This window comes from Oncorhynchus nerka, linkage group LG13 (assembly GCF_034236695.1).
Source record: "Oncorhynchus nerka isolate Pitt River linkage group LG13, Oner_Uvic_2.0, whole genome shotgun sequence".
In the NCBI taxonomy this organism is placed as follows: domain Eukaryota; kingdom Metazoa; phylum Chordata; class Actinopteri; order Salmoniformes; family Salmonidae; genus Oncorhynchus; species Oncorhynchus nerka.
The window spans coordinates 75,218,377-75,234,423 of NC_088408.1; the positions used below are offsets into that span (position 1 = coordinate 75,218,377).

General features: G+C 42.9%; 1 pseudogene; it reads left to right on the forward strand.

The window, feature by feature from the left end:
- On the forward strand, positions 1-12,484 carry LOC135574803 (protein clueless-like; annotated as a pseudogene).
- The last annotated feature ends 3,563 nt before the right edge of the window (positions 12,485-16,047 follow it).

A 16,047-nucleotide genomic window follows, 5' to 3' on the forward strand; every position in this document is an offset into this window, starting at 1 on the left:
ATGAATGAAAACGTAACCAAAGACAGTGCAGTAGGAAGACAAACTGCTTATCCATACGTTTTGTATTGATTTGTTGTTAATAAATGCAATTAAAATAATAATCATAATAAAATTTAAAAAATAATATGGCCTTCTAGGCAGAGTTGCAAGGAAACAGCCACATCTCAGACAGGCCAATAAAAATAAAAGATTAAGATGGGAAAAAGAACACAGACACTGGACAGAGGAACTCTGCCTAGAAGGCCAGCATCCCAGAGTCGCCTCTTCACTGTTGATGTTGAGACTGGTGTCTTGTGGGTACTATTTAATGAAGCTGCCAGTTGAGGACTTGTGAGGCGTCTGTTTCTCATACTAGACACTCTAATGTACTTGTCCTCTTGCTCAGTTGTGCACCGGGGCCTCCCACTCCTCTTTCTATTCTGGTTAGAGACAGTTTGCGCTCTTCTGTGAAGGGAGTAATACACAGCGTTGTACGAGCCTCCATTTCTCAGAACAAGAATAGACTGACGAGTTTCAAAAGAAAGCTCTTTGTTTCTGGTCATTTTGAGCCTGTAATGAAACCCACAAATACTGATGCTCCAGATACTCAACTAGTCTAAAGAAGGCCAGTTTTATTGTGTCTTTAATCAGCACAACAGTTTTCAGCTGTGCTAACATAATTGCAAAAAGGTTTTCTAATGATCAATTAGCCTTTTAATATGATAAACTTGGATTAGCTAACACAATGTGCCATTGAAACACAGGAGTGATGGTTGCTGATAATGGGCCTCTGTACCCCTATGTAGATATTCCATTAAAAATCAGCCGTTTCCAGCTACAATAGTCATTTACAACATTAACAATGTCTACATTGTTCTTCTGATCAATTTTATGTTATTTTAATGGACAAAAAAATTTGCTTTTTTTTCAAAAACATAGACATTTCTAAGTGACCCCAAACTTTTGAACGGTAGTGTACGTAGCTTAACATCCCACCAGGGTGGCAGGTAGCCTAGTGGTTAGAGCGTTGGACTAGTAACTGAAAGGTTGCAAGATCAAATCGCTGAGCTGACAAGGTAAAAATCTGTCGTTCTGCTCCTGAACAAGACAGTTAACCCACTGTTCTTAGGCTGTCCTTGAAAATAAGCATTTGTTCTTAACTGACTTGCCTAGTTAAATAAAGGTAAAATAAAATCTTTATTCTTCTGATTCTCTTCTTTACTCACCTCCTCTTGACGAGCCTCCTCTCTACTTGGCTCCTGAATTGCTTCATAGAGAGGGAAATATTATTACATACAAATGTAATTGATCAGACACATCATGCAACATATATACAATTTAAAATGTCACGTTTTAATAGTTATTAATGCTATCACACACATGAGGAATCAGTCTTATCCTACGATGACATTGCAAGTGCAGATATTGCCCTTCCCAAAATGCCAAAGTAACTTATGACCTGTGGTCACCATCCAACCCTGCCTACAATAAGTAGCCTTATACCTGTAACTATGTTATATATACATTATACAGGTGAAGTCGGAAATTTACATACACTTAGGTTGGAGTCATTAAAACTCGTTTTTCAACCACTCCACAAATATCTTGTTAACAAACTATAGTTTTGGCAAGTCGGTTAGGACATCTACTTTGTGCATGACACAATTGTTTACAGACAGATTATTTCACTTATTATTCACTGTATCACAATTCCAGTGGGTCAGAAGTTTACATACACTAAGTTGAATGTGCCTTTAAACAGCTTGGATAATTCCAGAAAATTATGTCATGGTTTTAGAAGATTCTGATAAGCTAATTTACATAATTTGAGTCAATTGGAGGTGTCCCCGTGGATGTATTTCACGGCCTACCTTCAAACTCAGTGTCTTGATCATGAGAAAACTAAATGAAATCAGCCAAGACCTCAGAAAATAAATTGTAGACCTCCACAAGTCTGGTTCATCCTTGGGAGCAATTTCCAAACGCCTGAAGGTACCACTTTCATCTGTACAAACAATAGTACACCAGTATAAACACCATGGGACCACGTAGCTATCATACCGCTCAGGAAGGAGAAGCGTTCTGTCTCATAGAGATGAACATACTTTGGAGCGAAAAGTGCAAATCAATCCCAGAACAACAGCAAAGGACCTTGTGAAGATGCTGGAGGACACAGGTACAAAAGTATCTATATCCACAGTAAAACTAGTCCTATATCGACATAACCTGAAAGGCCGCTCAGCAAGGAAGAAGCCACTGCTCCAAAACCGCCATAAAAAAGCCAGACTACGGTTTGCAACTGCACATGGGGACAAAGATTGTACTATTTGGAGAAATGTCCTCTGGTCTGATGAAACCAAAATAGAACTGTTTGGCCATAATGACCATTGTTATGTTAGGAGGAAAAGGGGGGAGGCTTGCAAGCCGAAGAAGACCATCCCAGCCGTGAAGCACGGGGGTGGCAGCATCATGTTGTGGGGGTGCTTTGCTGCAGGAGAGACTGGTGCACTTCACCAAATAGATGGCATCATGAGGAAAGAAAATTATGTGGATATATTGAAGCAACATCTCAAAACATCAGTCGGGAAGTTTATGGTAAAATGGCTTAAGGACAACAAAGTCAAGTTATTCGAGTGGCCATCACAAAGCCCTGACCTCAACCCTATAGAAAATTTGTGGGCAGAACTGAAAAAGCATGTGTGAGCAAGGAGGCATACAAACCTGATTCAGTTACACAAGCTCTGTCAGGAGGAATGGGCCAAAATTCACCCAACTTATTGTGGGAAGCTTGTGGAAGGCTACCCGAAACATTTGACCCAAGTTAAACAATTTAAAGGCAATGCTACCAAATACTAATTGAGTGTATGTAAACTTCTGACCCACTGGGAATGTGATGAAAGAAATAAAAGCTGAAATAAATAATTCTCTCTACTATTATTCTGACATTTCACATTCTTTAAATAAAGTGGTGATCCTAACTGACCTAAGACAGGGAGTTTTTACTAGGATTAAATGTTAGGAATTGTAAAAAACCGAGTTTCAATGTATTTGGTTAAGGTGTATGTAATCCGACTTCAACTGTATATGTATATAGTCAGCCACCAATTGTGCAAGTTCTCCCACTTAAAAAGATGAGATAGGCCTGTCATTTTCATCATAGGTACACTTCAACTATGACAGACAAAATGAGAAAAAAAATCCAGAAAATCACATTGTACAATTTTTTATGAATTTATTTGCAAATTATGGTGGAAAATAAGTATTTGGTCACCTACAAACAAGCAAGATTTCTGGCTCTCACAGACCTGTAACTTTTTTTTAAGAGGCTCCTCTGTCCTCCACTCATTACCTGTATTAATGGCACCTGTTTGAACTTGTTATCAGTATAAAAGACACCTGTCCACAACCTCAAACAGTCACACTCCAAACTCCACTATGGCCAAGACCAAAGAGCTGTCAAAGGACACCAGAAAGAAAATTGTAGACCTGCACCAGGCTGGGAAGACTGAATCTGCAATAGGTAAGCAGCTTGGTTTGAAGAAATCAACTGTGGGAGCAATTATTAGGAAATGGAAGACATACAAGACCACTGATAATCTCCCTCGATCTGGGGCTCCACGCAAGATCTCACCCCGTGGGGTCAAAATGATCACAAGAACGGTGAGCAAAAATCCCAGAACCACACGGGGGGACCTAGTGAATGACCTGCAGAGAGCTGGGACCAAAGTAACAAAGCCTACCATCAGTAACACACTACGCCGCCAGGGACTCAAATCCTGCAGTGCCAGACGTGTCCCCCTGCTTAAGCCAGTACATGTCCAGGCCCATCTGAAGTTTGCTAGAGAGCATTTGGATGATCCAGAAGAAGATTGGGAGAATGTCATATGGTCAGATGAAACCAAAATATAACTTTTTGGTAAAAACTCAACTCGTCATGTTTGGAGGACAAAGAATGCTGAGTTGCATCCAAAGAACACCATACCCACTGTGAAGCATGGGGGTGGAAACATGATGCTTTGGGGCAGTTTTTTTTGCAAAGGGACCAGAACGACTGATCCATGTAAAGGAAAGAATGAATGGGGCCATGTATCGTGAGATTTTGAGTGAAAACCTCCTTCCATCAGCAAGGGCATTGAAGATGAAACGTGGCTGGGTCTTTCAGCATGACAATGATCCCAAACACACCGCCCGGGCAACGAAGGAGTGGCTTCGTAAGAAGAATTTCAAGGTCCTGGAGTGGCCTAGCCAGTCTCCAGATCTCAACCCCATAGAAAATCTTTGGAGGGAGTTGAAAGTCTGTGTTGCCCAGCAACAGCACCAAAACATCACCGCTCTAGAGGAGATCTGCATGGAGGAATGGGCCAAAATACCAGCAACAGTGTGTGAAAACCTTGTAAAGACTTACAGAAAACATTTGACCTCTGTCATTGCCAACAAAGGGTATATAACAAAGTATTGAGATAAACTTTTGTTATTGACCAAACACTTTCCACCATCATTTTCAAAAAAATTCATAAAAAATCCTACAATGTGATTTTCTGGATTTGTTTTCCTCATTTTGTCTGTCATAGTTGAAGTGTACCTCTCATCTTTTTAAGTGGGAGAACTTGCACAATTGGTGGCTGACTAAATACTTTTTTGCCCCACTGTATATTAATTACACACACTCTCCGTGCGTCTCTCCTCAGGTTCCCAGCTGTTTGCAGGACCTGTCACTCAGCTGTTGGAACCCGCCTCCTGTGCACAGGAAGCTGCAAGGGGACTTGCTGTACTTCACTCTGGTGACACTAGAAGGACGGAAGTGTGACATCACATCCTGTCCTCTGGGATTCTTCCTGAATAGGTGAGGTTCTCAGATGTAACCGGCATATACATGTTATCCAAACGAAATTACATCTCAGCTAGATGTTATCACCACAATAATAGCAGCTCTGTGTGTGTGTGTGTGTGTGTGTGTGTGTTTTCCAGGTCTACAGTTGGAGTGTTTGATCCTCGCCCTCTCCAGTCAGCCATTGCCTCACTGACCTGCTCTCTCACATCAGCCCTGCCTTCAAACAGGCCCTCACCACCCTCAGAGCCAGGTAGCAACGCAACACACACACACAGAAATATGTTCTTAGAAATAAAGGTTCGATTTGTTCCCAAAGCTGCTTGTCACTCGGGTGGTACCCTGTAAGGTCCTCCTTTGTACTTTTAGTTATAGGTACATAATTGTACACCAGTTCATACTTTAGATATGTACCTGTGGATAAAGGTACTAAGTATGCTTTTTGCCTTTTGATATACCACCACAGTGACAAAACAATGTCTTCTTTGTGGCAAAGTGGCAAAAATGTACCTCTACCAAAGACCACTTAAATTGGTACAACACTTCCGCTCACGGGTGACCAGAAATAACTATTTGAAAGCCACTTCCCCACTATGCCACACCCTCAATATAATTTCCTGGTGTGCCTTACCTTTTTTTGAGTGAATTGTAGATTTACCATCCATGCCTGTATTTGTTAGTGACAGCGACATGGTTGTTGAATTCGTTCATGTTCAGTCCTGTGGCCTTCACCAAGTGAGTTTCTAGGCATAAATTAAACTCTTTATGACAATACATTACATTACATAAGGCCTTATTTTGAGATTCACCCTAATAAAGTGGCCTAAAACGCATGGCTTTACAGGCCACATCAGGCATGCAAGTAGGCTTGCAAAATTCCGCCAACTTTTCCATTATTGTGAAGAGACTACCTACACCATTTAAACGCTAACAACCATTTCAGTAACGGGTGCAAAACAATGGGATTTATTTGTTTAGCATAAGATTAATCAATCAGTCAATGTACACTTCAAAAACAAATGAAAAACAATTCTAAAAAAAATCTGCCTGATGTAGAGCTTGCTGAGAAATAAACTCAGCAAAATAACTAAACGTTCTCTCACTGTCAACTGCGTTTTATTTTCAGCAAACTTAACATATGTTCACACAAATATTTACACAACAAGATTCAACAGTTGAGACATAAACTGAACAAGTTCCACAAACATGTGACTAACAGAAATGGAATAATGTGTCCCTGAACATAGACTATTACTTTAGATTTTGACCCCCCCTTATCTGGTTTGGCCACCAGCTGCATTAAGTACTTAAGTGAATCTCCTCCTCATGGACTGCACCAGATTTGCCAGTTCTTGCTGTGAGATGTTACCCCACTCTTCTACCAAGGCACCTGCAAGTTCCCAGACATTTCTGGGTGGAATGGCCCTAGTCCTCACCCTCCGATCCAACAGGTCCCAGACGTTCTCAATGGGATTGAGATCCGGCCTCTTTGCTGGCCATGGTAGAACACTGAAATTCTTGTCTTGCAGGGAATCACGCACAGAACAAGCAGTATTTCTAGTGGCATTGTCATGCTGGAGGGTGATGTCAGGATGAACCTGCAGGAAGGGTACCACATGAGGGAGGAGGATGTCTTACCTGTAACGCACAGTATTGAGATTGTCTGCAATGACAACAAGCTGTCTGATGATGCTGTGATACACCTCCCACTCCAGAGTACAGGCCTCAGTGTAACGCTCATTCCTTCGACGATAAACGCGAATCTGACCATCACCCCTGGTGAGACAAAACCACGACTCGTCAGTGAAGAGCACTTTTTGCCAGTCTGGTCCAGCGACAGTGGGTTTGTGCCCATAGGTGACATTGTTGTCTGTGATGTCTGGTGAGGACCTGCCTTACAACAGGCCTACAAGCCCTCAGTCCAGCCTTTCTCAGCCTATTGCGGACAGTCTGAGCACTGATGGAGGGATTGTGCAATCCTGGTAAAACTCTGGCAGTTGTTGCCATCCTGTACCTGTCCCGCAGGTGTGATGTTCGGATGTACCGATCCTGTGCAGGTGTTGTTACACGTGGTCTGCCACTGAGAGGACGATCAGCTGTTCGTCCTTTCTCCCTGTAGCGCTGACTTAGGCGTCTCACAGTACGGACATTGCAATTTATTGCCCTGCAGTCCTCATGCCTTCTTGCAGCATATCTAAGGCACGTTCACGCAGATGAGCAGGGACCCTGGACATCTTTCTTTGGTGTATTTCAGAGTCAGTAGAAAGGCCTTTTTAGTGTCCTAAGTTTTTATAACTGTGACCTTAATTGCCTATCGTCTGTAAGCTGTTAGTGTCTTAACGACCGTTCCACAGGTGCATGTTCATTAATTGTTTATGGTTCATTGAACAAGCATGGGAAACAGTGTTTAAACACTTTACAATGAAGATCTGTGAAGTTATTTAGTTTTTTACGAATTATCTTTGAGACAGGACCCTGAAAAGGGGCCGTTTCTTTTTTTTAATGAGTTTATGATAATTATGGTACAAATGTGCCTTTTTCAGGGTACCACCACATTGACAAAGACGTTAGTTCCCTTTAGGTGGTAACAATTCATAATTGTACCATATGGTGAGTATTGAGGGTACACAAAATGTTGTACCCCTTTTTTTGAGTGAGTTTGATTGTACCTTTGTTTAATATAATAAATATGGGGTACAAAAATTTACCATTTAATATCTTTATCTGCACATGTACCCCAAAAGGTATGGAACAGTACCATGTCAGATCATTGTGTATTTTAGATTTTTTTTGTACCCCAGGGAACAATATCATACCCTTATGTCTATATTGTAAGAGTGTAGTGCCATTAGTGAAATGTAGTGTCTGCCCCTGTCTCCCTGTAGGCCCCAGCTGCCACAAGTAGAAGTTATGCCGACTCCCTACCGCACACTGAGCTGGCCGGGTCCCTCATCAGCCTCCCACTCCCCCACAGAAACCCTCTCAGCAGACTGGGACTGGATCAACACTCTGGAGCACAGGTCTTTGTCACACACATGTAACAGTATAACTTTAGACCGTCCCCTCGCCCATACCCGGGCGCGAACCAGGGACCCTCTGCACACATCAACAACAGTCACCCACGAAGCATCGTTACCCATCGCTCCACAAAAGCCGTGGCCCTTGCAGAGCAAGGGGAACTACTACTTCAAGGTCTCAGAGCAAGTGACGTCACCGATTGAAACGCTATTTAGCTCGCACCACCGCTAACTAAGCTAGCCGTTTCACATCCGTTACACACACACGGAAAAAACGACTGACTGTCTGACCGATTTGATGTTTGTGATGTGAAGGCTCCAGACTGGAACGAGGAGCTGCAGGCAGCCAGAGATCTGCCTCAGGGGGGTATGGAGGAGAGACTACAGAGCGATAGGGCTCTTCTACAGGTACACACTTCACACGCACTTTAGGAAGTATTCACAGCTGAAAAGCTGTTATTGTTCCTCTCAAAAAATGTATGTTTTCCTTATATCCAATTGTTGTAGTAGCTACTATTTTGTCTCATCGCTACAACTCCGGTACGGGCTCAGAGAGATGAAGGTTGAAAGTCATGTGTCCTCCGATACACAACCCAACCAAGCCGCACTGCTTCCAACCCGGAAGCCAGCTGCACCAATGCGCCAGAGGAAACACCGTGCACCTGGCCACCTTGGCTAGCGCACACTGCGCCCAGCCCGCCACAGGAGTCACTGGTGCACGATGAGACAAGGACACCCCTACCGACCAAGCCCTTAAATTTTTATTGTATATATATATAGAGAGAGATGTTTTTTATATATATATTTGTAATAATGAGATTTACAACAATACTGAATGAACACTTTTTTTAACCTAATATAATACATATATAAATACAATTAATTTAGTCTCAAATAAATAATGAAACATGCTCAATTTGGTATAAATAATGCAAAAACAGTGTTGGAGAAGAAAGTAAAAGTGCAATATATGCCATGTAAAAAAGCTAACGTTTAAGATCCTTGCTTTGCTCAGAACATGAGAACATATGAAAGCTGGTGGTTCAATATTCACAGTTCTTCAATATTCCCAGTAAAGAAATATTAGGTTGCAGTTATTATAGGAATTATGACGAGTCAACCATTTCTCTCTATACCATTTGTATTTCATATACTTTTGAATATTGGATGTTCTAATAGGCACTTTAGTATTGCCAGCCTAATCTCAGGAGTTGATAGGCTTGAAGTTATAAACAACGCTGTGATAAAGCATTGTTAAGAGCTGCTGGCAAATGCAGTAAAGTTTGAATGAATGCTTACGAGCCTGCTGCTGCCTACCACCGCTCAGTCAGACTGATCTATCAAATCATAGACTTAATTTTAATATAATTATCACAGAATTATCATTGGTCATTAATATGGTCAAATCCGAAAACTATCATTTTGAAAAAACAGAACGTTTATTCTTTCAGTGAAATACGGAACCGTTCCGGGTGGCAACCCAAAGTCTAAATATTGCTGTTACATTGCACAACCTTCAATGTTATGCCATAATTATGTACATTTCTGGCAAATTAGTTTGCAGCGTGCCAGGCAGCCCAAACTGTTGCATATACCCTGATTCTGCTTGCAATGAACACAAGAGAAGTGACACAATTTCCCTAGTTATGTCACACCCTGACCATAGTTTGCTTTGTATGTTTCTATGTTTTGGTTGGTCAGGGTGTGATCTGAGTGGGCATTCTATGTTGGATGTCTTGTTTGTCTATTTCTATGTCTGGCCTGATATGGTTCTCAATCAGAGGCAGGTGTTAGTCATTGTCTCTGATTGGGAACCATATTTAGGTAGCCTGGGTTTCACTGTGTGTTTGTGGGTGATTGTTCCTGTCTCTGTGTTTTGCACCAGATAGGACTGGTTTAGGTTTTCACACGTTTGTTGTTTTGTTAGTTTATTCGTGTACAGTTTCTTTATTAAAGTACAATGAATAACAACCACGCTGCATTTTGGTCCGCCTCTACTTCACCTAAAGAAAACCGTTACAAGTTAATATTGCCTGCTAACATTAATTTCTTAACCAAATATCTAGGTTAAAAAAAATAGACTTCTGTGTATTGATTTAAGAAAGGCAAAAGATGTTTATGGTTAGGTACATTCGTGCAACGATTGTGCTTTTTTCACAAATGCGCCTTGTTAAATCATCACCCATTTGGCAAAGTAGGCTGTGATTCGATGATAAATTAACAGGCACAGCATTGATTATATGCAACGCAGGACAAACTAGTTAACTACACATAGTTGACGATATTACTAAGTTAACTAGTGATTATGTAAAGATAGTTTTTTTATAAGATAAATGTAATTCTAGCTAGCAAATTACCTTGCTGCACTAGCTTAACAGGTGGTCAGCCTGCCACGCAGTTTCCTCATGTAATGTAATCGGTCATAATCGGTGTCCAAAAATACCGATTACCAATTTGTTATGAAAACTTGAAATCGGCCCTAATTAATTGGCCATGCCGATTTAATCGGTCAACCTCTGGTACACACACCCACACACCTCCAATTATGGCCTCAAGTTTAAGGCGTAGGCTTGTAGGGCTTTGTAACTATTATCCTGTGCCTCTCTACCCCCACCCAGAACTACCAGGCCCGCAGTGTCCAGCTCAAGCCTGTGGTCATCAGTGAGAGGGTCCTGGGCTTTGACCACCCCAACAATACGTAAGTACCTCATTGTCATCCACTACTCACCACCACCCACAAGTTGGAGGAAATCAAAACACCAATAAATAAGTTAGCCTTTGTTTACCTTATTTATTTGTAATCTGAGTAATCCCTAGCTAAGTGAATGAGGTGTGTGTCCTGTAGGCTCTGTTGGCAGTGTATGTGTTTGCTGGAGGAGAGTCTACTCTAGCTCAGAGGTGTCTGTTCAGAGCACGTCTCCTGACGCTCACAGTTCATGGAGAAGATCACCCCTACACTGCTACACTAGATGTAAGTCTAATCCTGTAAGGCTATACCTACCCACTCCCAACTCCAAGACCTCTACTGCTTGAGGGGATTAACTCTCTCACACACACACACACACACAGAGAGCTGTCTAGGTTTGGTTTTGCCAAATGAACAGGCAGGGCAGTTCCTACAGAGCGCGCTCAAAATCAATACTTCCTTCTTTGGCCCCACCGATGTGCATACCGCTTTCAGGTATCTATCATTCAAATCATTCTCACAATTTACCTATCAACCAACTAACTATTCAATCACTTCGCCTCCCCTTTCTTCAGTCAGCATCTGTTGGCCCAATGGATGTGCGGAGTGGGAGACCATCATTCTGCCATGAACCATGAAATAGAGGCTCTGTCTGCTTTCACCAGCCTGGTCAGTACCTATCACACTATCTGTTTGTGTGTGACCCTGTTGTTTCTCTCAGTATGGTGAGGACCACCCCCAGAGACGAATTTCTGCACTCCATTACCCAGCAGGCAGTGCATGTGGAGCGCTCTATAAGGAAAGGCGGGGACCCGCTCACAGCTGAGGTAATAACAGACTATTCTCTTTTTGTGTATTAAATAAGGTCTGGAAGAGGTGACCATTAAGACCTCTTCTGTCTGTCTCCTCTTTCCACAGGGTCAGTCTCTTTCTCCCTCAGCTGAGACCACTCTGGAGCAGCTGGCCCTGGTCACAGGCATTAGGACACCAAGCCACAGGTAACACAGAAGAGAAGCACCACACCCCTACCATCCCACCGTGTGTGTGCCCACGTGTATTAGTAGACATGAATCTAAACATGGGCTCGTTCTGGTCTCTTAGTGACAGGCTCCTGGATTTCAAACAGAAGCTGATGGAACAGAGAGATGCAGTTAACACCAAACCAGACAACACACGCACAGAAACAGTGAACGAAGAAGAAGCAGAGGGGACATCTAAAGGAGAGGAGGCTGTGGCAGTCCAGGAGATCACCAGCGAGGTGCTCTCAGTAGAGGCAGGTCACAATGAGAACCCAGCCAACAGACAGTGGACTGCCATCAACTGGAGCCCGTTGAGGAGAACGTAGAGGTGGGCTCAGTAGTAGAGTGGAGCTTTTGGATAATCCAGTGAGGGAGATGAAGACCGAGCTGCCCCAGAGGCTGAGCAGCACACAGGGGACAGAGGATGGAGAAGAATTGATGGTTACTGAGGAAACTGAGCCAGTATAGAGGAGAGTCTGACACAAAATGGAGGTTTGGAATCTGACGGAAACAAATCAGACAGTGAGATGGAGATAGTCAATGATAAGCCAGGGTCAGATGTGAACAGATCACCAGTGATGACCAATCAGAACAACAAGAGGGCGTCATGAACGGGAATGCCTCTATCCATCGACCAAGCAAAACTAACCCTGACCACAACAGAGGGTGAGATGCTAGCTAACAGAACATCTGTCACAGGGATGATTTTTTTTTTTTTTTTAAGGGATTAACTGAACAAATAACCAAAGAGAAGCCATAGGACAGACAAGGCAGTGGCATATTAAAGGGGCTGTTGATTCAGCTGGATCAGAATCCTGAGAGCAGATGGCTGTGGAGGATGAAAGGGGAAAACGAGGAGAAAGAATATAGAAGTGTGTCGTTCTCTTTTATCTGGGTTGTTTACTGATATTGGGAGAGAACTTATTTGGTCTTTATCACCAACGTTTTGGCATCACTGTCCCATCAGGGTTTATGAAACATGTAACTTCATTGACTCTTAAATAAACCATTTAAAAAAAAATCTTACTGCTGTTATCTGATTTAGTCACAGATGGCATATAATTGAATGAATTCATACAACTGAATAAAAACATGAGCTGGCGCACACCAAGAAAAATTATTTTATGTGGAGGTGCTGACTAATGGCAAATAAACTATAAAAAGAGTCTCCATAAACTCCCAGTAATTTATATATGGAGTGTGCGACTCTATTTTTATAGTTTATAATTCTTACAACTGAACCAAAATATGAATTTAAAAAATGTACATTTCATACTTACAATGCATTCAGAAAGTATAGACCCCTTTACCTTTTCCACTTTTTATTACGTTACAGCCTTATTCTCAAATGGATTTTTTTTTTTAAATCACATCAATCCACACACAATACCCCATAATGACAAAGCAAAACAATTGTTTTTTAAATGTTTGCAAAATCACACTTACATAAGTATTCAGACCCTTTACTTCATACTTTGTTGAAGCAGTGATTTACAGCCTCAAGTCTTCTTGGGTATTCAAGTATTTTGCTCCATTCATCTTTCCCTCGATCCTGACTAGTCTCCCAGGCCCTGCCCCTGAAAAACATCCCCACAACATGATGCTGCCACCATGCTTCACCATAGGGATGGTGCCTGGTTTCCTCCAGACGTGACACTTGGCATTCAGGCCAGGTCACCCCCCTGACCAAGGCCCTTCTCTCCCGATTGCTTAGTTTGGCCGGCCGGCCAGCTCTAGGAAGAGTCTTGGTGGTTCCAAACTTCTTTCATTTAAGAATGATGGAGGCTGTGTTCTTGGTGATCTTCAATGCTGCAGACATTTCTTGGTACACTTCCCCAGATCTGTGCCTCGACACAATCCTGTCTTGGACCTCTACGGACAATTCCTTTGACCTCATTAATTGGTTTTTGCACTGTCAACTGTGGGACCTTTATATAGACAGGTGTGTGCTTCTCCAAATCATGTAAAATCAATTGAATTTACCAAAGGGGGACTCCAAGTTGTAGAAACATCTCAAGGTTGATCAAGGGAAACTGGAAGCAAAGTAACAATGTGGAAAAGGGAAGAGGTCTGAATACTTTCCAAATGGTGTGTGTATATGTATGTATGTATGTGTGTGTATATATATATTATTCCACAGATGAATAAATACAAGTTATACAGCACTTACACACAGCAGCCTGAGAGTCTATAGAAATCCAACTTAGCGAACAGGATGTCCAGTATCCCACAATCCTATTTTAGTGGACTGGAAACCATAGACTACTTCATCATTGTCTCTCCATCGTCCACTCTAATAATTCCTTCATCCTCCACCCCTCCCTCTCAGCACTGTGGTTCCCTCTGTATGATCGGGGCAGTGTTGATAATGGGGTTCTGGCACCTCAGCCAAGGTTGATTGTGGGAGTTTTTTTAGGCTGCTGGGATTGAAAGCGATGTGGCAGTGTAATTGAAGACGTCTGGCTGGGCATGGGAATTGCCACTCCTTATATATATGTATACACACACAGCCTGACTGAGGGAGGTTAAGGGTCAAACACCTCCAGAGACAGTGGATCATATGAATCTCACTTGATTTCTACTGTGTATCTTGAGTTCTCTATGAAACATCCTGAAGGAAAAGGCAATTGTTTAAAGGCAAGGTTTCACATGTGCGTGTGCACACACACACAGACCTGTCCTGTATACCAGCTGTTTCCTGTCATAGTCAGTAAAGGCAGTGTTTCTCTACTCTGGTTTTTACACATCAGGCTGTTTTACAGAACCTTCCCCCAATGCATCAGGTAGAAAAGAGTTGGCCTCGACACAGCTCACTTCCCCTCCAGATTACATCCCACATATGAATACAACAGTACTTCATTAGTCCATCTGCAGAGACCCACATTGTCTTCTGTATTACTTCCCCACACACAACAAACCTACCTCATTTTCAGTCAGCACAGTGAAGTCAAGCTGTCTCAGTACCGCCAACTCCCCTTAGGAGAACAAAGGGTCGTACACACTGCACAGCTCCATTGAGATCTAGACAGGAATACAGTTTACATGACATACAGTATAGTATGGAACAGTGTCATTGCACATCACACTGCTCCATGGGGATCTAGAGTGGGCCAGGATAAACTGTGAAGCTGTGTCTTTTGAGAGAGAGCGTGTGTGCCTGTAGTGATTCCAACAGCAGTAAAAGCATGACAAGCTGGTAATGAGCTGTTACACAGGAAAAGGAGGCTAGATCATAATACACAGACTCTGGCGGGCCGTTGGGGCTTCAAGGGGCCAGTTCCCCTCCCTCAGGCCCTGGGTCACAGCCTGCTGCTGGATCCGCTCCAGCCTCTGGGGAGTCTGTCTTTACCACAGAAAGGAACTCTTATCATAGTGTTTACACTTATCTAATCCTTTCAGCTATATGAGTAGAGGCTGAAAGTAAGGGGACTGGGCGAAGGGACTGGACGGGGCACAACATAATTCATTAGAGTTCTTCAACTGACCTCTACACTCCAACCAGAAGTCTGCACAACTCAGTCCAGCCCTACAGGGGGAGAAAGAGGGACGTGAGCAACGGTTTATCATTTTGTGTCAACTGCCTTGACTAGATAGGCCTACTGTCCAACTTGTACACTACATTATAACAGGGAATGACATGCTAGGCTAAGGGAACAGTCAGGATAGTCAAATCAAATCAAATTTATTTATATAGCCCTTCGTACATCAGCTGATATCTCAAAGTGCTGTACAGAAACCCAGCCTAAAACCCCAAACAGCAAACAATGCAGGTGTAAAAGCACGGTGGCTAGGAAAAACTCTCTAGAAAGGCCAAAACCTAGGAAGAAACCTAGAGAGGAACCAGGCTATGTGGGGTGGCCAGTCCTCTTCTGGCTGTGCAGGGTAGAGATCATAACAGAACATGGCCAAGATGTTCAAATGTTCATAAATGACCAGCATGGTCGAATAATAATAAGGCAGAACAGTTGAAACTGGAGCAGCAGCACAGTCAGGTGGACTGGGGACAGCAAGGAGTCATCGTGTCAGGTAGTCCTGGGGCACGGTCCTAGGGCTCAGGTCCTCCGAGAGAGAGAAAGAAAGAGAGAATTAGAGAGAGCATATGTGGGGTGGCCAGTCCTCTTCTGGCTGTGCCGGGTGGAGATTATAACAGAACATGGCCAAGATGTTCAAATGTTCATAAATGACCAGCATGGTCGAATAATAGTAAGGCAGAACAGTTGAAACTGGAGCAGCAGCATGGCGAGGTGGACTGGGGACAGCAAGGAGTCATCATGTCAGGTAGTCCTGGGACATGGTCCTAGGGCTCAGGTCAGTTGAAACTGGAGCAGCAGCATGGCCAGGTGGACTGGGGACAGCAAGGAGTCATCATGTCAGGTAGTCCTGGGGCATGGTCCTAGGGCTCAGGTCCTCCGAGAGAGAGAAAGAAAGAGAGAAGGAGAGAATTAGAGAACGCACACTTAGATTCACACAGGACACCGAATAGGACAGGAGAAGTACTCCAGATATAACAAACTGACC